Here is a 25,182-nt window from a genome sequence, read left to right as displayed (position 1 = left end):
CTTCAGGTAGACGATAACACAAGCAGCAGAATGACTTCATCAGCAGAGGTAAGTTACTTTAACTTTTAAAAGTGAAAATCCTGGTTAAATAATTATTCATATTTGAGTGAAAACAATGACATTCTGTTTAAAGTTTAGCAGTCTAGAGTCCTGATGATTTAAGTTTTCAGAATAGTTTACATGCTACATTTGAGTCTAAACAATGAAGAATTAAAAAAGCATTTGTTATACTGAGTGAATCATATTGGTTGCTAGGAAACATCTGGCAAAATCAATCAAAGATGTAAACAGGAAGTCACCTGTAGCAAATAGTGAGTGCTAAAGCTACAGTAGCATATACAAGGAGATGTTAACATCTGGGGCCTCATTTATAAAGTGATATACGCTCAAAAAATGACGTACGCCAGTTCTACGCAATGTTTGCGATTTATAAAATACAAACTTGACGGGAAAACGTGCGGTCCTCCACGCAATCTCTAACCCATGCTTACGCACTAAGCACAACAACGGGAGAGACGAGAAACTACGACACCGTTGGCAGAAGGAAGAATGGAGAGAAATATGTGGAAATAATACCATAAATAAAACGTTACCTCTCATTTATCATATATGAAGAATTCATTTTCAAACATTGATTAAAGCCAATCTTAAAAGGATTAAACAAACGCCTGTTTGCGACTCCTCAGTGCACACAAAAACATAACTTGGAGAAATAAATAAATATGATATATAGATATGTTATTTAAAACCACCTCGAATATGTTGTGTTAATGTTATGAAATGTTTTCTCATAAATGATGCAGTTTTACATTTCTATAGGTTGTACGAGCATGGTTTTATATACTATCATGTTTAATCATGTTTTATGCCGTTTGCTAAGACTTGATAAGTCGCTCGTAAAACACAGGAGGTATGGAAACTAAGAACACCATATGTGGTAAATTGTACAGCTAATATAACACAACACATTAGTTGTATTTCCTTTAACTGGTGGATATAGAGTTGCTGCAGTGGAGACGCTGCGCACAGCTGATCGACAGCTGAGACACAAACCACCAAATACGAAAACATAATTCAGATCCAGTCGTCATGACTCCACTCCGGAGGGATTCCCCGATCATTTCTTACAGTTTCTCATCAAGGGGGGGTCTCCTGTCCCCGGTACAAACACACTGCCTGAGGAAGGCTATGTGTATTGTTTTTGTCATTAACCTTCTTCGGACCACTTATTTATTTATTTTGGTGACGATCCGACCTCCATGCTGCTACTCTGGTTCAAACGGCATCCACCAAACAATATGATTTATCTCGACCTCCCCAAAATAACCAAAATCTGACACGGTGTGAGATGTCTTTTTTAGCTGTTCTGTCGTCATTTCCTGCGATCTTCTTCATAAAGTCAGTCAAAATGAATGAATGAATGACTATTTATAGGCAAATATGGGCGTTACCGTTACGTGAAGCCCGCAAAATCTGCACCGCATTTCGAGTCGATTGTGATTTATAAAGGGAAACCGGCGTAGGAAGTGCTGTACGCACTTTCCTCGCCGGTACGCAATGTTTGGTGAATCGGAACATTTCTGTACCTATTTTTTTAATTTCTACTACGTAAGCAACCTTCCCACGTGAATCCTACACACCGCGTTATAAATGAGGCCCCTGGGCTGACGGGAGATGAGGAGAGCGCCTCCACTCGCACATTTCATTTTGTACACCACCGCATCTTTTGTGTAATTAAATGCTGTTAACTTTTATAAGCTTCCCTTGACTCTTTTCAGTCTCTCCTGCCTTCAGGGAGGTTTTAGATGGTTTAGAACAAAAAGGAGAATATCCGTAAGTGCTAGTATTTTTGCGAGTCCAAGTACCGGTTCCCGACGTTCCGGTTTTACCGGACTTGAACCGAAACTTTTTACAAGTCCAGTACCGGTTCGGCGTACCGGTACGCAGCACTATCTGGCACGTTGGAGAGGTGTTCTCTTCACGGAGGAATCCCAGTTTTCACTGTTCAGGGCAGATGGCAGACAGCGTGTGTGGCGTCGTGTGGGTGAGCGGTTTTCTGATGTCAATGTTGTGAATCGAGTGGCCCATGGTGGTGGTGGGGTTATGGTATGGGCAGGCGTATGTTATGGACGACGAACACAGATGCATTTTATTGATGGCATTGTGAATGCACAGAGATACCGTGACGAGATCCTGAGGCCCATTGTTGTGCCATTCATCCACGACCATCACCTCATGTTGCAACATGATAATGCACGGCCCCATGTTGCAAGGATCTGTACACAATTCCTGGAGGCTGAAAACATCCCAGTTCTTGCATGGCCAGCATACTCACCGGACATGTCACCCATTGAGCATGTTTGGGATGCTCTGGATCGGCGTATACGACAGCGTGTTCCAGTTCCTGCCAATATCCAGCAACTTGGCACAGCCATTGAAGAGGAGTGGACCAACATTCCACAGGCCACAATCAACAACCTGATCAACTCTATGCGAAGGAGATGTGTTGCACTGCGTGAGGCAAATGGTGGTCACACCAGATACTGACTGGTTTTCGGACCCCCCAGACCCCCCCAATAAAGCAAAACTGAACATTTCAGAGTGGCCTTTTATTGTGGCCAGCCTAAGGCACACCTGTGCAATAATCATGCTGTCTAATCAGCATCTTGATATGCCACACCTGTGAGGTGGGATGGATTATCTGGGCAAAGGAGAGGTGCTCACTATCACAGATTCTTTCAGATTTGTGAACAATATTTGAGAGAAATGGTTATTTTGTGTTTATAGACAATGTTTTAGATCTTTGAGTTTATCTCATGAAAAATGGGAGCAAAAACAAAAGTGTTGCATTTATATTTTTGTTCAGTGTATTTTTTGGATTTCTACTACGTAAGCAACCTTCCCACGTGAATCCTACGCACAGCGTTATAAATGAGGCCCCTGATCATTCACATTTACTCAGAGGTGGGAGAAGTACTCAGATCTAGTACTTGAGTAAAAGTAGATGTACTCACATCTTGTACTTGAGTGAAAGTAGAAGTACTTACATCTTGTACTTGAGTAAAAGTACTCAGATCTTGTACTTGAGTGAAAGTACTCAGATATTGTACTTGAGTGAAAGTAGAAGTACTCACATCTTGTACTTGAGTAAAAGTAGAAGTACTCAGATCTTGTAGTAAAAGTAGAAGTACTCAGATCATGTACTTGAGTAAAAGTAGAAGTACTCAGATCTTGTAGTAAAAGTAGAAGTACTCAGATATTGTACTTAAGTAAAAGTAGAAGTACCAGAGTGTAGGAATACTCTGTTACAGTACAATTCCTGCATTCAAAATGTTACTAAAGTAAAAGTAGAAAAGTATTCTCATCAAAATATAGTGAAAGTAGCGACAGTAAAAGTAGTCGTTGTGCAGATTGGTCCATTTCAGAATAATATATATGATATGTTTTATAATGATTGATCATGAAAGTGTTCTCAAAGCTGGTGAAGGTGCAGCTAGTTTGAATGACTTTGTATACTGCAGGGTAGCTTGTGGATTTACTCCAGGTGGAACTAAAGTCTGATTTAACACTTGATTAGATTTCACATCATTCATCCACATCTGTGAAGTGACTAAAGGTACTAAATACATGTGGTGGAGTAAAAGTACACCATTTACCTCTGAACTGTAGTGGAGTAGAAGTACACAGTAGCATAAAATGGAGTACCTCAAGAGTACCTGAGTAAATGTACTTCCTACCTCTGAATTTACTGATATAATTTGATCATTTAATTTTCATTATTTTCAAATTCACAGTGTAGATATTTTAATAGCTAGTGATACCTGGATACTAAAACTAATTTATAAAACAATGAAACGAGTTTGTGTGCTTCAACCCTTTTAGTTTTTTGTATTTAGCTATAGATAACTCTAACCTGCGCGCTAGTGAGCACGCTCATGAAGTGTTCGCTGTTCACTGTATGCCTCGCAGCAGGGTTACTGTGCGGAGCGCATAAAGCAGACCCTTCATGCGATAGCGAGCAATCGCAGATGCCGTGCGGGCGGATCAAAAAAATCAGACCTAAATGGCTCGCGAATTATACTCTCTCTCTTCTCTTATCCCTCTTCTCTCATCTCTCTCTCAATGTTGGTTGCAGATGCGCTTTTTTTCAAATTATCCGGTGCTCCTTTTTTGGTGGGGGGGGCGCACATACGCACCAGCTATGTGCAGCCCTGCTTATAACAGATAAAGTATGAAATATTCCATCATGATGTTGGTTGAAAAAAACACATTTAGATTTAGCATGTTTTGAATAATATTTAAAAATGTTGTCCATGAGAGCCAACCCCTTTGTATTCATTTAAAAATAACAACAAATCATTCTGAATCAATCAACCAATCAGTGCATCCTTGTTGTTTAGTTGTATCAAGTTAATGGGTATTTATACTTCTTCCTTTATTCAGCGGTATTTTAGGCTACAACGAGTCAGAATGCATTCTCAGGTTTCATTAAAAACCTTACTTTACTTCTGTCACGTTCATTTTTAACTTGCATCAAGACATTCACATGTGTCCTCTAATACAGGGGTTCCCAAACTTTGCCATGCCAAGGACCCCCATATAGCATTATCCTCTGGCGGGGACCCCCCTGTTGCAATTTTTTTTTTAATGATGTGTACAAGTACCTCGTGATGGAGCATGCAGTGTGTTGCCACTACATTTGGGGCCTTCTGCCTGATCAAAGCTGTCACTCCGCTTTGTTTGCCTGTCTTAGCCACACTGCCCCATCTGAACACACACCCACACAACGAGACTAGTCAAGTCCATTTGAGATGATGGACTCATCTAAAACTTGGAACATGTCTCTTCATGTGGTCCTACCTTCCAGTGATTGCAAAATAATATTTCCTCAACAAAGTTGTCTTCTGATATAAATCTGATGTATGCAAGCAATTCTGCGACATTTGCTACATCCGTGCTCTCATCCAGCTGCAGAGCGAAATATTCACTAGCTCTCACTTGCTCCAAAAGCTGAGCAGATACCCAGTTTCACTCTCAGTTGCGGCAGCTCGATTCTGATTGGATTGAAGGGCGGTCGTGTGATTAAAAAACAAAACATATTAAAAGATTGGCATGAAAGGACACAGATTGATAGATATAAAGTTATAAAAAAAGAAAAAAAACGTAACTTAAAAAAAATCCCATTTCCTTCAAACTTTGCGTGACCCCCCTGGTGCCCCCTGGCGGCCCCCCGGGGGGTCGGGGCCCCCACTTTGAAAAACACTGCTCTAATACACTTGTGTCACTTTCTCTGTTGATTTGTTTTATAGGAAGAGACATGCAAAAACCCAGATAGACTTTATGATGAGGGGGAGAAGAGTATCATCGGAAAACAGCTGGATCAACATCAGTCTACAGCCATGATAGGAAAACCACACACCTGTGACCAGTGTGAGAAGAGCTTCATTGACTCAGGCTCATTGAAGATCCACCAGCGAACCCACACTGGAGAAAATCCTTTCACCTGTGACCAGTGTGAGAAAAGTTTCACGGACTCACGCTCATTGAAGCGCCACCAGATGATCCACACAAAACCACACACCTGTGACCAGTGTGAGAAGAGCTATAGGCAGTCAGGCCATTTGAAGATTCACAAACGAACCCACACTGGAGAAAATCCTTTCACCTGTGACCAGTGTGAGAAGAGCTTTAGCCAGTCAGGCAATTTGAAGATTCACAAGCGAACCCACACTGGAGAAACCCCTTTCACCTGTGACCAGTGTGAGAAGAGCTTTAGCCAGTCAGGCAATTTGAAGATTCACAAGCGAACCCACACTGGAGAAAAACCTTTCACCTGTGACCAGTGTGAGAAAAGTTTTAGCAGTTCAGACTCATTGAAGGGCCACCAGCGAACCCACACTGGAGAAAAACCCTACTCCTGTGACCAGTGTGAGAAAAGTTTCACGGACTCACGCTCATTGAAGCGCCACCAGCGAATCCACTCCTTTGTCCAGTGGAAGAAAGAGTTCAGTGACTCATAGTGTGAAGCTCCACCAGCATACCCACACTGGAGAAAAACCTGACGTCTGTGCTCCCTGTGAAGAGTTTCAGAGAACCAGACTGGATCAACATCAGGCTACAGCCACAATAGGAAAACCACACACCTGTGACCAGTGTGAGAAGAGCTTTAGGCAGTCAGGTCATTTGAAGATTCACAAGCGAATCCACACTGGAGAAAAGCCTTTCACCTGTGACCAGTGTGAGAAAAGTTTCAAGGACTCATGCTCATTGAAGCGCCACCAGATCATCCACACTGGAGAAAAGTCTTTCACCTGTGACCAGTGTGAGAAGAGTTTCTTGACTTCAGGCAATTTGAAGATTTACAAACATACCCACACTGGAGAAAAACCTTTCATCTGTGACCAGTGTGAGAAGAGCTACAGTATAGGCAGTCAGGCCATTTGAAGATTCACAAGCGAACCCACACTGGAGAAAAACCCTACTCCTGTGACCAGTGTGAGAAAAGTTTCAAGCACTCACGCTCAGTGAAGCGCCACCAGCGAATCCACTCCTTTGTCCAGTGGATGAAAGAGTTCAGTGACTCATACAGTGTGAAGCTCCACCAGCCTACCCACACTGGAGAAAAACCTGACGTCTTGGCTCACTGTGAGAAGAGTCTCAGAGAACCAGACCACATGGTAGAACACCTTCACTAGTGCACTGAGACTGTTCAGAAAGAGTGAGGTGGACTGTTTGACACAACTCACAGTTAAAAGATGTTGTGTTGATTTTAAAAGTTGTTCAAATGTTCTCAATAATATTCAAATGATGCACTTAAGTTGTCAACTTGTATTTTGTTTCACAGCAAATACACACACAAAGCTCCCTAAAGAACAAGACACCACAGTCACTTAAATATAAGAATGTTATAAATATGCAACCCTGTCTCCTAAAAATTACGTTCGAACAGAACTAAACTGCATTCTCAATTACGTTTAGCTAGAAACGTATTTTCTCCCACGTTACGTTTGTTATGAACGTATCTCAAATACGTTTATTTTCTACATATCTTCTAGAAACATATCTTCTCCCACGTTACGTTCGTTATGAACGTATCTTAAATACGTTTATTTTCTACATATCTTCTAGAAACGTATTTTCTCCCACGTTACGTTCGTTATGAACGTATCTTAAATACGTTTATTTTCTACATATCTTCTAGAAACGTATTTTCTCCCACATTACGTTCGTTATGAACGTATCTTAAATACGTTTATTTTCTACATATCTTTGCCATTTATTGCCTTGCTTATAATAATGATAATAGTCATTTATAAATATCATTTTAGAGCACACATTTGAAATCGAGAATCGGGCTCGATATATGGTTAAATTAAAATCAGTAGGCGAGGCTGTAATTTCGGCAGCTGTTACTCTCATGAGCGAGGCAGAAAATAATAGTTTTAACATGACAAAAAGCTGCTGTGTCGTTTATTGCACCTCAAAGATTAAAACAAATCCAGAGTTATGTGTTTCTGTACTTCCTCTAAGAAGAAAGGACAGTAACAGAAGAGCTCTGTGGCTTCAGGCTTGATCGCCGTTCAAATGACAGCGTTGGTTTCCCCAAAAGTGGGCGGGGCTGTAAAGTAACGTTTTACTATCATCTATTATTCAAAACCATTCTATTTATTCTAACGTAAATTACATGCCAGTGTTTTATCTTTTTATTTATTTGTTTTTATTTTAAATCGTATAATGTCGGACTTTTTTCCCGTCTGTGAGGAAAATAAATGGGGTTTAGAGCCTCAAAATACTGAAATCTGTATTTTTTAAAATCTTTTCCTTCTAATTTGTTATTCTTTTCTAAATAACACACTGTTATTTACTCAACCATAACACACAATTATCCTTGTTTTTATTTATTCGTTTAATTTTATAATCTTGGGCTTTTTAGCCGTAAATAAAGTCACCGGAAACAGACGGGACATTTCGAGCGATACACACCACAAACCCACCGAACTGATTACCCAAGATCCTCAGCTTGAAGCTCGTTGATTGGATGTTTTAGCCGCAATAAACGCTGGGATATGGTGTTAATAAGTTGTGATATCCGAAAACGAAAAATAAAATAATACCTAATTCAGAGTGTTCTTGCTTTTCTCTTTGGAAGTCATCACATAACGGCATTGTAATACACGGTTCGGCTGCATTAAATATTATACATCTGCCGTAGTTCTTTATTTATAGAGCCCTGATGAGAAGACTTCTAGACAAACATGAGGAACCTCCGCCAAAACTGAATACTTGATGTATATTATGTGTTATTATGCTCCAAATATCTGGAACAAACTCCCAGAAACCTGCAGGTCCGCTACAACTCTGACTACTTTTAAATCCAGGCTGAAGACTTTTCTTTTTGTCGCTGCTTTTAATTGACTGCACTGTAACTTTTATCCATGTACTTTTTTTCTTTTAATGTTTAATTGACTGCCATGTATTTTTTTCTTTTAATGTTTATTTTATTAGCTTTTCTTTTTAATGACTGATTTTAAATGCCATTTTCTTAATCTCTTTCATTTTTTGTAAAGCACTTTGAATTGCCTTGTGTTGAAAAGTGCTATATAAATAAACTTGCCTTGCCTTGATGTGGATCATAAATATATCAACAATTAAACAACATCTTCAATTTCTTTTCACAAAATACGTCTCCTTGCAGTATCAATAGTAATTCGGCTGACTTTTATATTTGATCCAATTGGTAGATAATAGGTTATATTTACACCATAACGGTGCACAGCTGATAGAAAAGGACTTGTAGTTTTTAAAGATATTACTGATTTTCTTTGAATATAAGAATGTAAATACTGAGTTGAGAGAATAGTCAGGGGATTTGGGTGATGGGAGACACATCTATGGATTCAGAATTTCAATAGCGTACCATTAAATGACGGATATACCTTTCTGTCTGTGATGTTTTACAAATCAGATATTAATGTGTAGAAGTAAAACATGTGAAATAATATAGCAATATCCTGTAAAATTATGTAAAAACATGAATACAACTACACATCTTCAGATGTTATACATACATAAGTGTTCTACACTAATAATACAAAGTTATTATTAGTATGCTGTGTGTACCTTGTGTGCACCGCCTAGTGGTTAAAGCACGTTATTGAATTATTTTTGTTGAATAATGTTATTTGATGAAAACAATATTAAGAGCACATACTTTCATAGGGGGAAAGTAGAAGGTCAATGATAGAAATATAGAATATAAAAAGTCAAGAAGATACTATAAGTGATCTCTACAATAAAACAGTTTAGTGCCGGATGTACAAAGATATTAATAGGAGGAGGTGCAAAACAGAAAAACGAATTAACCTTTATTTAAACATTAAAGAATACTTTAGGTTAAGGTCTAATTTTAAACAAGAAAAAAGCTTCGGGGGTATCTATCTACCGATGAATATTAAGCCTGACAAAGTACTTAACGTCTAATATATTGCTTTCCTGCAAAGTTAACTATGTTGAAGCACTTCTTTTAACTGATATTATACACATTAATTATACTCTTATGTATGTAGATAGAATAAGAAATGTGCAGAATATGACAGTTTAATGGTGGAGGTACACACATATTGATAGATGTCTTGTAATGCGCTGTTGAGGAACCTGCAACCCAAGTTGTGTATATGATCAATAAACCTTAGAAAATCTTGAAATCTTGAAAGGGATGTGCAAAATAGCCATTATACAGTTTTTAATTAACTATTAGTAGAGAATAACGAGTAATGAATATACTTTATAGAGATCTGCAGATAAATGTTTCGTCTTCTCAAGCACCACCTATCAAATATCTCTCCTGATTGTTGGCACTTGACAATCACCTTCCCTGAATTTTACTCAGGTGTAACTAAAGTCTGATTTAAGGGTTGTTTATATTTCACATCATTAATCAGAATCTGCAAAGTAACTAAACTAAATGTAGTGGAGTAAAAATACCAGGTTAACCTCTGAATTGTAGTGGAGTAGAATTACAAAGTAAGCTGTCGTGTGGGTATATATTAATGCTACCCATTATGGATATAAGCGATTTTTACCCATTTAGTAATTACATGTTTTAAATGTGTACACACCAATGTGTTTCCTATCGCCTAAACCTCCAGGGCTGTACACAGTTTAATACTGGCAACTTCTAATTTTGGGAAAAACGTCTTTTAAAACTACAATTCCCAGTAGATACGTGCCATAGAGAACATGTTGCGAAACACAATAGCCAGCATGTGTATTTCTCGGGGGGCGTTCGAGTCCAGTTTTGAATAGTCTGCCGTGGTTTCGTTCCATTTCAAAGAGCTTGACGCTCGGCGTAACCTTGGCGCACTGCCACTCCAACATCACGGGGTTTGTCAACGGGACTGTAGTCCCAAACGATAGCTGGGGATTATGGGTAGTGTAGTGTCTTCGGCCATCCTAAATCTCGAAATGTCCCGTCTGTTTCTGGTGACTTTATTTACGGCTAAAAAGCCCAAGATTATAGAATTAAACAAATAAATAAAAACAAGGATAATTGTGTGTTATTGTTGAGTAAATAACAGTGTGTTATTTAGAAAAGAATAACAAATTAGAAGGAAAAGATTTTAAAAAATACAGATTTCAGTATTTTGAGGCTCTAAACCCCATTTATTTTCCTCACAGACGTTTATACGATTTAAAATAAAAACAAATAAATAAAAAGATAAAACACTGGCATGTAATTTACGTTAGAATAAATAGAATGGTTTTGAATAATAGATGATAGTAAAATCTACGTCACTTTACAGCCCCGCCCACTTTTGGGGAAACCAACGCTGTCATTTGAACGGCGATCAAGCCTGAAGCCACAGAGCTCTTCTTTTACTGTCTTTTCTTCTTAGAGGAAGTACAGAAACACGTAACTCTGGATTTGTTTTAATGTTTGAGGTGCAATAAACGACACAGCAGCTTTTTGTCATGTTAAAACTATTATTTTCTGCCTCGCTCATGAGAGTAACAGCTGGCGAAATTACAGCCTCGCCTACTGATTTTAATTTAACCATATATCGAGCCTGATTCTCGATTTCAAAGGTGTGCTCTAAAATGATATTTATAAATGACTATTATCATTATTATAAGCAAGACAATAAATGGCAAAGATATGTAGAAAATAAATGTATTTAAGATACGTTCATAACTAACGTAACGTGGGAGAAAATATGTTTCTAGAAGATATGTAGAAAATAAACGTATTTTAGATACGTTCATAACGAACGTAACGTGGGAGTAAATACGTTTCAAGCTAAACGTAATTCAGAATGCAGTTTAGTTCTGTGGGAACGTAATTTTTAGGAGACAGGGTTGAAATATGTGGTAATTTAACAACAAGCTAAAGCCTACTGATTTCTAAAAGTGTGCATAGAGCCTTTAGTCTCATAAAAGCTGGATAGAGCGTCACTTTGAACCATAAACTATTACCGTTGCTGACTGTACTCATTCAGGCCATTTTACCATCAGAAAGAGGTTCCACAGGGGTCTATCCTTGGTCCATTCATGTTTACATTAGATGTTACATAACTTTTTCCAGAAGCCACACTTTCTCCTTTGACCCCTTCTCTGTTGGGGAGGTGTGTAAGGATCTGAAGGGCATAGACCCCAATAAATCAGCAGACCCAGACAATCTCCCCCCTTGTTTCTTACGTCAAGCTGCAGATATTATAGCCCAACCAGTGTGTCATGTTTTTAATCTTTCTATAACAAACAATGTCATTCCAGATGTTTGGAAAACTGCAAATGTTCTCCCCTTATTGAAAGGTGTTGATCCCATGGTGATGAATAATTACAGACCAATTTCCAAGCTCTCTATTTTAGCTAAAGAACTTGAAAGGCTGGTGAATGATCAAATCAAAGAATATTTAAGCTTGAACAACATTCTATCTCCTCACCTGTCAGGCTTTAGGAAGCAGCACAGTACAGTAACGGCTGCTTTGAAAGTAGTGAATGACATTGTTGAAGGCTTGGACGCAAAGAGCTACTGTGCTGCCCTTTTTATAGACTTATCCAGGGCATATGATACTGTGGACCATGGCATTCTATGCCAGGAGTTACCCCATATAGGCCCGTCTGACCAAGCTGTTGGTTGGTTTTCAAACTATCTCTCATATCGCAAGCAATGTGTATAATTCAGCGGTCTCTCCTCAAGCTTTCTTAATGTGCCCAGAGGTGTTCCTCAAGGTTCGGTCTTGGGACCCACCCTTTTTACAATTTATATAAATGATGTGTGTCAACATATTGATGCCTCTGTACATCTCTATGCAGATGATACTGATCTATACTGTTGTGCTAGCACTGTTGCCCTTGCATTTGAACGTCTGCAGTCTGCTTTTGACACTTTTCAGTCACACCTGTTCCACCTCAGGTTGGTGTTAAATTCAGACAAGATAAAAGTCATGTTTTTTTCCAAGAAGAAAAAGTTACCAAATGTTCTTCCCTGCATCATGTCTGCACAGCATAACCCCATTGAAGCTGTTAAAACCTACAGATACTTAGCAGCGACGTGCAGGCAGGGGAGGCAGAGCCTCCCCTGTCATACTCCAATGTAACGGAAAAACTAAATAGTAATAATAATAAAATGTCTCCACTGATCTGTGATGTAAATGTGATTTATATATGATTCCAATCGCTTTTTATAGTCAAAATCAGCAAATTTGCCGAGCTCCGCTACAACTACGGGTAGCGATGAGAAGTGAGGCAGGGACGAGCTCTGCCTCTCGTAAGCCCACAGTAACTGGCTGGAGCGCGGGCACTAATTTAACGCGGGCACTTATTTTGTGAGCGCGCTCAAGCCAGTTACTGTGGGGTGAGGTGAGGCACAGATGAGCTCTGCCTCACCTCAGAATGCGGCACCCCACAGAAACTGGCTGGAAAGCGGGCCATAAGCGCATGCCTGCACCATCTCACTGTAGGTCACCAATGTAATGTTTGTAGATCCCTTTATTACATTTATCCTCGCCATCCATAGTCTCTAAATAACTTATTTCACGTATATATGATAATTAGGCTCGCTGGTCTCATCATACAACGGCAATGAAAAAAGCACCAGGGGAGGCAGCCACAACCTCTGCCGCACTGAAGGGGGCGCAAGTGAGCCCACAGGTTCTTGTTGCTACTGTTATTCAAACTAGACTTTTTAAACTACAGGAAGATAAGGAGGACTTTTACAAAAAAGCAATAGAGATTGTTGTCCAGAAGGATAGCATGGACTTCATCTTCAAGTCAAGGTAAGACCTCAATTGTAATGAAAATGGGATCTTACTAAGAAAGAACAATCCAATATTTAGATTTTGGGTATCCTTTTGTTTAAAATGAATTGAAGCATCAGACTAAAAAAGCTTTTGAAAATAACCGAATATTTCGATTAAGGTCAAAATATGATATTTGTAAATCTGACTGAAAGAGTCAGTGCCTCACCAGCCATGAACCTCACCGCACGTCACTGATACTTAGGCATCACTAGATGAAAACCTCTGCTTTAAAACTCATATTGACAATCTTTTAGGGAAACTGAAATTAAAAATGGGATTCTTTTTTAGATACTTCTCCACAAGTGCTAGGAAACGGCTTGTAGCTGCCACATTTTTGCCGCTCTTGGACTACGGGGATGCTGTGTACATGAACGCCTCAGCTCACTCCCTTCATCTGCTGGACGCTGTTTACCATGGGGCTCTGAGGTTCATAATCAACTGTAAACCCCTCACACACCATTGCACACTGTACTCTTTAGTTAACTGGACATCACTATCAATGCTCAGATCTCTGCACTGGTACAAATTCATCTATACCGCTATGCTGGGACTGCTGCCCCTCTACATATGATATCACACAAACAGTACAGCTAGACTACGATCTCACAATTACATCACTCAGTACGCACGGAGCTTGGGAAAAAAGTGTCACCACTGATCAGGTCTCTCTTGAGAATGAGACCCTGTGTCTCAATGAGATTTTCACCTGTATAAATAAAGGCTAAATACAATTTATTTAATTTGTTTTACTCAGACAGATAATAGTTACAAATCAAACACATCAAAAAGCATGTTAATGGCAGCGCCATATAGACTGAGAGTTATGTCATCTCCGTTCACTCCAATTGACCATTTTTTAACAGAAATGGCGGATCGTGTAGCCTCTCAATCGTTCCCCGGAAGTTAGCGCCAAGCAGGGGCGTCGCCTGGACCTGGAAACATTCGGGGCTTAGCCCACAGTGGCGGCGCTACAGTCGAATTTTCTACTGCAAGACTCCCGACACGCAGATACACAATTGCACCATCTGGTGTCACAAACGTGTGCCTGCATTAGCTTTGTTACGGCAATGCATTGTGGGAGATTCTCATAGCACCTGAGGATCACTTGAGGGTAAGGTGCCTGTATTATCTCGGAGGACAAAATGTATGTTTTTATTTTATAAGGACAATAACGTGCTGTTGTGTTTGTTTAGTTTAATGTTAATTGTTTAATGCTCACAGTAACATGTTTTTAGTGTGATTGGCTATTTGTTTTATATGATTTATCAACGTGATCATCAATAGCTAATCTGAGCACCTTTTATGCTGTCCATTGAAATGCAGGTATGTGAGTTTTGTACACCAGTTTATTTATGTTTAATGTTTCACATTGCTCCACATGATGCCTTGACTACAAAGTCTTCCATGTTTCTACGCTTCTTCCTCTGTCACAGTTTCGGAATATCAAGATCATTGCACAGGGCCTTGGTCTTGTCATAGACCTCATGTGCTTTCTTGTTACTTCGGTAACTTTTCAGTGTGTTCTCAACTGCTGTTTTGTAATCTACTGCCTGCACCAAGTCAAGTGTTTCTTTCTGCAGGTATTTGTGCAGGCCCTGAGTGGTTGAGAGCAGTGTCTGGAACATGACAGCATGCAGATGGTACTGAATTTTCAAAGCTTGCTTTCCAGTCCCTTTGCTAGAGGGGCTGAAAGGCTCCCTAAAGTCTTGATCAAAGCAGGGAGTTTTTTGACATGCCCAGCGAACAAGTTGTTTGTCCCCTACCTCTAGCTGTTTCTGAAATGTTTGCAATCTCTGATGGTGGAAAGAGATGTGGAGAAGAAAGAGTAGAGACACTCCAGGAGATCAACGCAGGTATGTGAGTTTTGTACACCAGTTTGTATAAGTTTAATGTTTCACATTGCTTGTGAAAAATATACTACCACTATACGATCACTGATGTTTTGTTGTTGACTGGACACTTATTTTGTAAAAGAGATAGCATGAGAGGATCTCTTAAGCAATGCAGCTCACGTGTCCTTTTTATATGCTGTCCATTGAAATGCAGGAAAGTAATCACCAGCTCTGAGTGATCTGTTGACGAGGGGACACTACACCGGAGTTACATAAGCAGAGATAAAGTGCTATTTTTGGGGGAACTCACCTCCTCTGGGGTCCCCCAGGAAGACTTTTTTATATATTATATATATAAATATTGAAGTTAAAAGCATCAATCTTGTGCACTTTGAGAGCAGCATTAAGAGATATGGATACATCTCTCAACACTCATATGTCAAAAGAAATCAAATAATCAGAATCAGAAACGGGTTTATTATTTACAAACACTTCATTTTCCAATTAAATCATAAACTATGTCAAATGATTAGAAGTAGTTAGTAATCAGATTAAACAGAAAACAGGGATGGAAGGAGGAAATAATAATCCCTCATCTCTTGCTGTTTGCGGTTGAAATGATCTCTTTTGCTGGCCAAACATGCTGGATGGAAAGCAGTGATGTCTCACTTGCCTTGGCCCTGTATCTGCAGTCCCTAAATCAGTCATGTTACTCATTGACTCTTGTCTGTTCTGGTGTTCCTGTTCATTGTTGTCTCCATTGTTGTTCTTGTCTGTTGTATCTCCTTCTTGTGTGTCCCTTTCTCCTGTTCTCCTTTCTTCATCCTCTACTCTGTTTGGCTCATCTGTAATGACTGTGTAGGTAAACACAAACAAGTATGTAAGTCAATCAGTTTCCAGCTCTGTCAAATAAATGAATTTCAAGATACACAAATGTGTCTTCATTAAAATGAGTGTCACCACACTCTCACAAAATGTAATACTAACCAATTGAAAATAGTTAAATTTACATTGGAAACCTCTTGTAGATATCACTATTAAGAGTAGTTATCTGCCAATAGGACAGAATAATTCCTATACAAATGCAGTTTGAGTAATTCACTTAATATATTCACTTAACACTTTAATATAGTCATTTTCACTTAATACTCTAATATAGTCATCTTTCTGCATTCAACACTAAGGAAAGCTGTACAATTTGACATGATAATGAGAAAAAAAGGCCTCCGACAATGCAGATAATTTTTTGATCATATCAATTTTAAGATGCGGGTGAAGGCTTAATATTTGGGAGCACAGTGTCCCTTGCCCCCTTTCAGGAGCCCCACTGGATTGGCTTTGATCTGAAATATTTGTATATAAAGCTTGTTAGCTGGCTGTCCATCTCATAATGTTCACATAGAAACTAGCTGTCAATAGGAAATATCAATCAGAAGAATTATAATTTCATGCAAATATCTGTCACAAAAAGAGGTTGCACATTTAAATGCAGGTGTTGTTATGGCAACGTCAGTGGCCAAACAGCCACATTTACTGCTGCAAATACGTTTAAACATGCTGTTGACACGCAAAGCAGTGGCAACTATGCCACCATTTCAGCTGACTTTTCCTCAGAAATACTGTCACATAACATCCATATATATTTCAGTGCTAGGTTGATGCTTAGCTAAGCTAACTATGAAACACTTTAACTGACAGGACTCAGGATCAACTGTGTAATGTAAGGTAGCTTCTAGCTTCATGTCGAACACTGACAGTAAGTCAACATTTCCCAGAGAGCTTTCTTTGAAAACACCAGGTAATGCTAAAAAACACAACATTTGGATTGTATGACAAAGTGTTTATTTAATATATCTGGCTAGCTATAGCTACTTGCTAACGGTTTAGCTTACCCCCGCGATTCAAAGTAACGTCAACGTAGCTATAATTTATGCTTTGCTTACATGTTGACATAACTTGTAAGTTTACTGACATGTACATACCTTGTTCATCTGGCTCAGGTGGTGGCTCTGGGGTTGTTGAGAATTGCCGTATTTTTTATTAAAAAAATGTCTAATGTCCATCTTCAGAAACTACGCGTCCGCGGCTGAAAGTTTAAAGTTCAAACACTGTCACAGAGGAGAGGTACGTACCTGTCAGCCAATAAAACACGTTTATTTCCATGCAACTCTCTGGTTGGTCTGGTGGTGTCTTGCCTCTGTTGCATTCACTGAACACGGGAAATGACAATCCTGCCGTCCTCTAGGTAAAGTACGGTTAATGTATTATATTATTGAGGGAGAATTTGTCCGGGGCTTAATAAAAAACATCCGGGGCCCCAGGCGACGCCCATGGCGCCAAGGCTAACAGAGCTAGAGAGTTGCAGCATAATAGACCGTTCGTGACGGACTTTTAAAGGTAAGAAGAAGTTTAAAGATTTATATTGCGGATATTATCTGTACATCTGATTCAAATTAACATGTGTATTAAAGGATGTCAGTGGATTATCCCTAAATTAGTAGATTTAGGGAACGTTTACAGATAACAGATTAAGCTAGGATACCGAAGCAAGTTAGCAACAGACGTTGAACAGCCTTTTAATTGTAAATTCCGTTCTCTTAATGTCATTTCGTCCAACGTTGTTGAATTAGAGAAGAGGGGCTTCTAAACGGGATTGTATGCGGGGGTGGAGGGAGTTAAATATTAGATAAATATAACTTTGGTGCGTGTAAGAGTGAGTGTTTTTAGCAGAGCCATATTGTGTCCTTGTGATTATGTTGATTATTACCTGTCTGTATAATGTTGCAGCTCAGCTGATTTCGGATTGATGGCAAAGGGAGAGGGACTTAAGTGAGAGTGAAAACACAAGGTAAGTTTAATACTACTGTTTTATATAAGTAAACACCTTATCTCCCCAAGGCAATTTCCCATCCAATAGGTGTGCTATATAGGTGTGTATAACCCTTTCTCCTGTCTGTTACTCCCTCTTTCAGCACAAGAACCAGAGGGGGATTCAATGGAGCCTGAATACCTGCACTGAGACCCTCACCCTGCACCCTGAGTCTCAACTCTCAGTGTTTTTCAAGCCTTTCCCTGTTTTTTTGTATTAAACAAAACATTAAGCTTTCCCAATGGTGTGGTTTTCGTTTTGTGAAAAAGTGCAAATGCAGTGTTTGTATATAATTACATCACATATTTTTTTGCTGTTGGTCGTGAAATTGCTCCTGCTGACCTGAGCCAGCCATTTTTCCCTCCGCTCTGTGTCAGTGGGGAAGCCGTACATTCGTACTCCTTTCTCAGAGCGATTTGAGCATCCCCAGGCAGCACAGCAAACCATGGTGGCGACTAGGAGGCAGCACAGCAAACCAGGATAACACGGAGGAAAAGGCACAGACAAACTGCATGATATGCTATTCAATGTTTATTGAATTCCATGTATTTGCAATGGATGTTCCTAAAACAACACATTTAACATCATCATCATGCTGCTGCTGCTAGTCCTTTGATAGTCACCTGTCGGTCTCCTGTCCTTTCTGAAAGCCATAAAGATGACATTAGTCATTTAGATAACTTGTGCCCTCAATTACCATGGGATTACTGAAACTACCATGAATTTAAGAAAATGGTAGAAATTAATCTAATCTGAATTTTAAAGCATTACTTTAGAACCCCTCCCTCTAAATGTATCAATACACATTAGAAAGTGATGCTCCTGACTACCATACAAGTTTAAGAAGATAATATTGGTTTTAAAGAATTCAAAGCTATAAATAAACAGCAACAGGCTCTTTAACCAAGGCACTGTTAGCCTAACATGTAAACTAGTTGTTCACACTAATCCTAATATTATCACTTAATATTAGAACATTCTATTTTATTTTTTAAAACATATTGATGTAAATACATACACATTTGATTTGTTGTATAAATATTGCAAATCAAAACCTTTATTCACTAATAATTACCAAAAATCATAGTTCTATCTCTTGTTATCAATGCATTCACATTGCCCGACATGAACCACGTGACGATAACCGTTTTTGGACTTCCGTTGTCGTAACTCTTCTATCTATATGGCGCTGGTTAATGGTAGCATTCTGCCCTATATTAGAGCTGTGAGATGATTGGTTAAAAAAAACACAATGGTGCTCTAGGAGGAGATTCAAGTGATAAGGTGGGGTGGGGGGGGGGGGGGGGGGTTACCTTGGTTGGTGATTGGCTAATGGTTACACAAGCCAAAAAATCGTTATGACATCATAAAGTGGCCAAAATCTGATCACCTCATTTCCAGACAGGTTTTTATAGAAATGGATCAGGACAAAAAGTGAGCAACATTTATTTGTTATTTTCCTGAAAGTATCTCTTAACACAGAGAGGACACATCTTTATGCATAGAAGTCATGTAAAAGTGAATTTTGCACACTATATTTAAAATAAGAGTTAGTCTGAGCAATAAACTGCTGATCTAGTAGTTTCTTCCTTTAACCGCTCCCTTTCTTCTTCTTGCAGAAGTGATCCGCACCCGGCTACGGGAGGAGGGCACCAAGTATAACTCCTTCTTCCAGACTTTAAGAACAGTGCCCAGAGAGGAGGGGTACCGCGGCCTCAACACCCACCTGGTGCGACAGATCCCCAACACGGCCATCGTCATCTCCACCTACGAGCTGGTGGTCTACCTCCTGAACGGTTAAAGCCTCTCCCCCTCCCATACCTAGTACTCATAACCCTGCCCCTGATCGGAGACGAAAGCTGACTGCACCCCCGCCTGAAGAGGACAGAGACGGTGATCTTTACCACTGACACAGGGCGGGGGGGTCAAAATAAGTTTTATAACCAAAGGGTCTGTCACGAGGAGGAGGATCCAGGCGGTCCTCATTGGTTCGGGGGTTTATCTAACTCATTTTCTCACATTTAAGGCATGTGTGTTGCTTTTGCACTACAACAAAATGTCGTTAATAATCTTGTATATGATCCGCATTTAAGGGAATTCATTAGTTTATAGTTTGCTCAATGTGCAGTATTGCTGTTAAAATTCAGACAATATTATATAATATATTTATTGTGAGGAGTAGTTTATGTTTTTGCTGCTTATTTTTAAAACACTGTTTGAATTAGAACCTTTTTTTGTAACTTTATTTTTAATTTTCCGGTTTTTTTAAGAAGAAAAAAACACAGACAGTATTGCAGATAAAAGTATACTTCAGGACAATGGTGGATTTTGCATACAATACATCAAAGTAACATACATAGCACAACCCTCTATTTAAGCTAGAGGGAACAGATGACACAAATACAACAAAGACAAATCAAACTTGAATTGGAACCTTTAAATTGTGTTACCATGGAAACACCAGTGCATCTTTAGAACCTGACCCGCGTGAAGACGTCCATCAACCCGGCACAAGTTATTTAGCGCGTTCACACCGGAGTACTTTTACCTGTTCTTTTCCCGTTTAGTTCCGTTAGTGCCTGGCATTTTGCGTTGACACCAAAAAGAGTACTTAGTTCCGATAACTTTTACCCCCATTTTTAGTGCCTGATATACAGTGGCGGTTCTAGACCAATTTGACTGGGGGGGCCACTAAGGGGACAGTTATTTTCTGAGGGGGGCACAATAAATGCAGGACGAAAAAGAGAACTAGACAGTATCAAGTAATTGCGCATAAGAAAACAATGCAATCCAGTTATTGGTATTTGTTTCAGTACACTTATTTATTTCAGATAGATCTTATAGTTATTACTGTTAGCTTCAGCTTAAGTTATAGTGCAATGTTTGCACTAACACCATATTTATATAAAAATAAAGACAATGAACAGTTACATCTCTACTTTACATAAGGGTGTCTGCACAATCTCACATTACAGCAACAAAATCCTGCGGTTTTTGGCAAACCGAGTACCAGAGAATACACATTTTTTTTAAAAAGAAAAAAAAGTCATTGTTAGGGGGGCCGCGGGTCAGTGTTAGGGGGGCACTGGCCCCCCCTAGAACCGCCCCTGCTGATATACCCATTTCACACCAAGGCTTTCCCCTTCTAGCTCCGTGCTATAGCTTTTCCGTGCTGCGTCATTGCGTCATCGTTTTGCGTCATGACGTAACCGTTTGCGTGCCTGCTTCATAAAGTCAAACCGCGCGGAAGCACCTCACATCGACAACAACAACAATGGTTGATTGTATTGAAGCCCTACTCGTTTTGGTTTTGCTCTGTCGAAACTAAATGGAACAAATGGGACGACGTTACTACCAACTTTACAGTCGTTACATGCTACATTCAAGACTTCTTTACAATCATCATCATCAACTTCAACGACGATTCGGTAGGAGAAAGAAGGCACATATACGTCCTATTTGATGGCGTTAGAGCTAGCTGTTGTTAACCTCTGTATGCGCCAAGCTCAAAATACCCAGCTTTGCAGCATTAATTACTATGGTATAACCAGTGTCCCTGCTGAAAAAAACAGCTTAGACCAACAAGGCTGGTCAGGCTGGTTTAATATTAGGCTGGATTAGTTAGCTGCTTAAGAGGCGTTTTGGACACTTTAGCTGGTCAGGATAGCTGGTTTGGTCACAGTGTTCTAGCTGGTCACCATTAGCTGGTCGGGATAGCTGGTAAAAGCTGGTGGTCACAGTGGTCTAGCTGGTCACCATTAGCTGGTCAGGATAGCTGGTAAAAGCTGGTGGTCACAGTGGTCTAGCTGGTCACCATTAGCTGGTCGGGATAGCTGGTAAAAGCTGGTGGTCACAGTGGTCTAGCTGGTCACCATTAGCTGGTCAGGATAGCTGGTTTAGCTGGTGGTCACAGTGGTCTAGCTGGTCACCATTAGCCGTTCGGGATAGCTGGTAAAAGCTGGTGGTCACAGTGGTCTAGCTGGTCACCATTAGCTGGTCAGGATAGCTGGTTTAGCTGGTGGTCACAGTGTTCTAGCTGGTCACCATTAGCTGGTCAGGATAGCTGGTTTAGCTGGTGGTCACAGTGGTCTAGCTGGTCACCATTAGCTGGTCAGGATAGCTGGTTTAGCTGGTGGTCACAGTGTTCTAGCTGGTCACCATTAGCTGGTCAGACTGGTATGATCTTGAGTAGAACTTTAGCTGGGATTACTTGATGGTTAAGCTGGTCATATATGATGATGAAACATTCTCACCCAATTGCAGTAGCTCAATGAACATCTATCATTTCAGAGCACCTACCTTACCAGAATGTATTGTCTGTAAATAAATACTCATACATCAAATGATTAGAAGCAGGTATATAATTTATAACACACAATGAACATTAACACACATTTCAAAAAACTTCAAAACTTCATACTTTTAAGCAGTTTTCTTCAACTGTTTCTTTCCGCTTTTCACAAGGTCCTGTATTTTTTGTGAAATGTAGTAACCGGCCAACTTCTCCCTCTCGATCTTCTCCACGTTTTGTGAATTCAGCCATCCTCTGAAGCACTCTTCAAAAAGAAAGGAAAAACAGATGAACTTTTAGCTTTGTGTTATGATTACTGAAATATGTGCACTGTGAGAAGAAAAATGTATCAAATTTAGTTTTGAACATTCACTGTGATTGGGTTTATTATCCACGCAATACACGGCATTACATTTTTTTCTTAATAACCCTTTCGTGCATAGAGGTCACTACAGTGGACAGCTATTCAAAAGGTGTTTTCTTGTATATGCATTGCAGCGACGTGCAGTCAGGGGAGGCAGAGCCTCACCTGTCATACTCCAATGTAACGGAAAAACATGAAAAACTCAATAGTAATAATAACATGTCTCCACTGAACTGTGTTGTAAGTGTGATTTATGTATGATTCCATTCCCTTTTTATAGTCAAAATCAGCAAATTGGCCGAGCTCCGCTACAACTCCTACATGGGAGCGATGAGGAGTGAGGCAGGGACGAGCTCTGCCTCATTTAAGCCCACAGTAACTGGCTGGAGCGCGGGCACTTATTTTGTGAGCGCGCTCAAGCCAGTTACTGTGTGGTGAGGTGAGGCACAGATGAGATCTGCCTCACCTCAGAATGCGTCACCCCACAGAAACTGTCTGGAAAGTGGGCCCTAAGCGCATGCCTGCTCCATCTCACTGTATGTCACCAATGTAATGTTTGTAGATCCCATTGTTACATTTATCCTCGCCATCCATAGTCTCTAAATAACTTATTTCACGTATATATGATATTTAGGCTCGCTGGTCTCATCATACAACGGCAATGAAAAAAGCACCAGGGGAGGCAGCCATAACCTCTGCCGCACTGAAGGGGGCGCACGTGAGCCCACAGGTTCTTGTTGCTACTGTTATTCTACGCAGAGACGGTAGACGCAAACAACAAGCTAGACTTTTGAAACTAGAGGAAGATAAGGAGGACTTTTACAAAAAAGTAATGGAGATTGTTGTCCAGAAGGATAGCATGGACTTCATCTTCAAGTCAAGGTAAGACCACAATTGTAATGAAAATGGGATCTTACTAAGAAAGAACAATCCAATATTTAGATGTTGGGTATCCTTTTGTTGAACAGTCTGTTTAAAATGAATCGAAGCATCAGACTAAAAAAGCTTTTGAAAATAACCGAACATTTCGATTAAGGTCAAAATATAATATTTGTAAATCTGACTCTGAAAGAGTCAGTGCCTCACCAGCCATGAACCTCACCGCACGTCACTGATGCATTGTTTTTTTTTGCATAGTTGCACCATGAGCCACTACATAGGACCCTATTACATCATCCCATACACTGCTACTCAGTGCCAAGTCAGTGGAAGTGCATGATACATGTCTCTAAACCAAGATGGACGACAGAAAGCCACATGGACCAAGTCACCCATCTATATCTTGCCAATCCTTTTATGGAAAGCGTCCCCTGCAGGTATAACAAATGTGGTGACATCAAGTAACAACTAAGGAATGATATAATTCATAAATTATCAAAATATTGATGTTATGTTTGCACAAAATCATGATTAACCAACTGTCCACTACAGTGGACGTCATGCATCACTGGCTATATTTCAACTACAATTCGTACTGGTACTGCTGCTGTTGTTCCCAGGGCCGTCCCTCCCTACAGGCAGATCATGCAGACTGTGTTGGGCCTCACCTTGTGGAGGGGGCCACACCTTGCGCTTATGTGGTGCAATTAGGGTGGCTCGGCACGGTTTCACCGCTGCGAGGCTCCACTAGCACTCATCAAATAACTGTGCGTGGGGCCTCAAATTGGCCCCTGGCCCTGGTCATTCTTGAAAATACTTCATCTGCAATATCTTTTTGGGCCGCAAATCAATATACTTATGTTATTATAATGTAATTTTAAGTTTGCACATCTTTATTTATCATTTTTTCAAAATGTACATCTCTTCAGTTCAAACCCTGAGTGGACGTATAAAAATCTCTTTGAAAAAACTAGATAAAAAAAAAAAAGTTCAAATCTCGTTTTTCATGCCCCAAGAGCAATAATAACACTTGGTAAAAAAATCCTGACTGAGGTTTTCATAATTCATGCATGAAAGGGTTTACATTATTTAATTTCATATTCTGTTCTTGTAAATATCATATCATATTCTATTATATTAAATGTATATAAACTTTTTGCACTACTTTTTATTTTGTATTTTATTATGTATGTTGCATTGTTGGAGGAGCTCAGGTCAGAATAATTTCATTGACATTTCTACACTGTAGCTGCTGAGTAGGGATCGACCGATATGGCTTTTTCAAGGCCGATACGATACCGATTATTAGTAATCAAGGAGACCGATAACCGATATTTGGAACCGATATACATTTGCAGTAAAATCAGAAAATCTTGGCGTCAAAATGTAGAATAACACAAACTCCAACACAACTCAACACAACTTCTTTGAAATGCATTTAAGCATATATTATAGGGCTGTGCGATTATGGCAAAAATCATAATCACGATTATTTGGGTCAATAATTGATATCACGATTATTTTGACGATTATTCATTGACCATTTATTGAACTTTAAAACAAATAATATTTTACCAATAAACAAGATCAACAAATATGTTGGAGCGCACTTCCAAAACCATACTAAACATATATTATTAATATGATAA

General features: G+C 39.6%; 1 pseudogene; it reads left to right on the top strand.

The window, feature by feature from the left end:
- The window catches only part of LOC117538273, a 66,173-nt pseudogene continuing 40,991 nt past the window's right edge, over nucleotides 1–25,182 (top strand).

Source organism: Gymnodraco acuticeps, unplaced genomic scaffold (assembly GCF_902827175.1).
Source record: "Gymnodraco acuticeps unplaced genomic scaffold, fGymAcu1.1, whole genome shotgun sequence".
NCBI lineage: Eukaryota > Metazoa > Chordata > Actinopteri > Perciformes > Bathydraconidae > Gymnodraco > Gymnodraco acuticeps.
The sequence above is the reverse complement of the archived record's forward strand: the minus strand, read 5'-3'. Positions and strand labels throughout refer to the sequence as shown.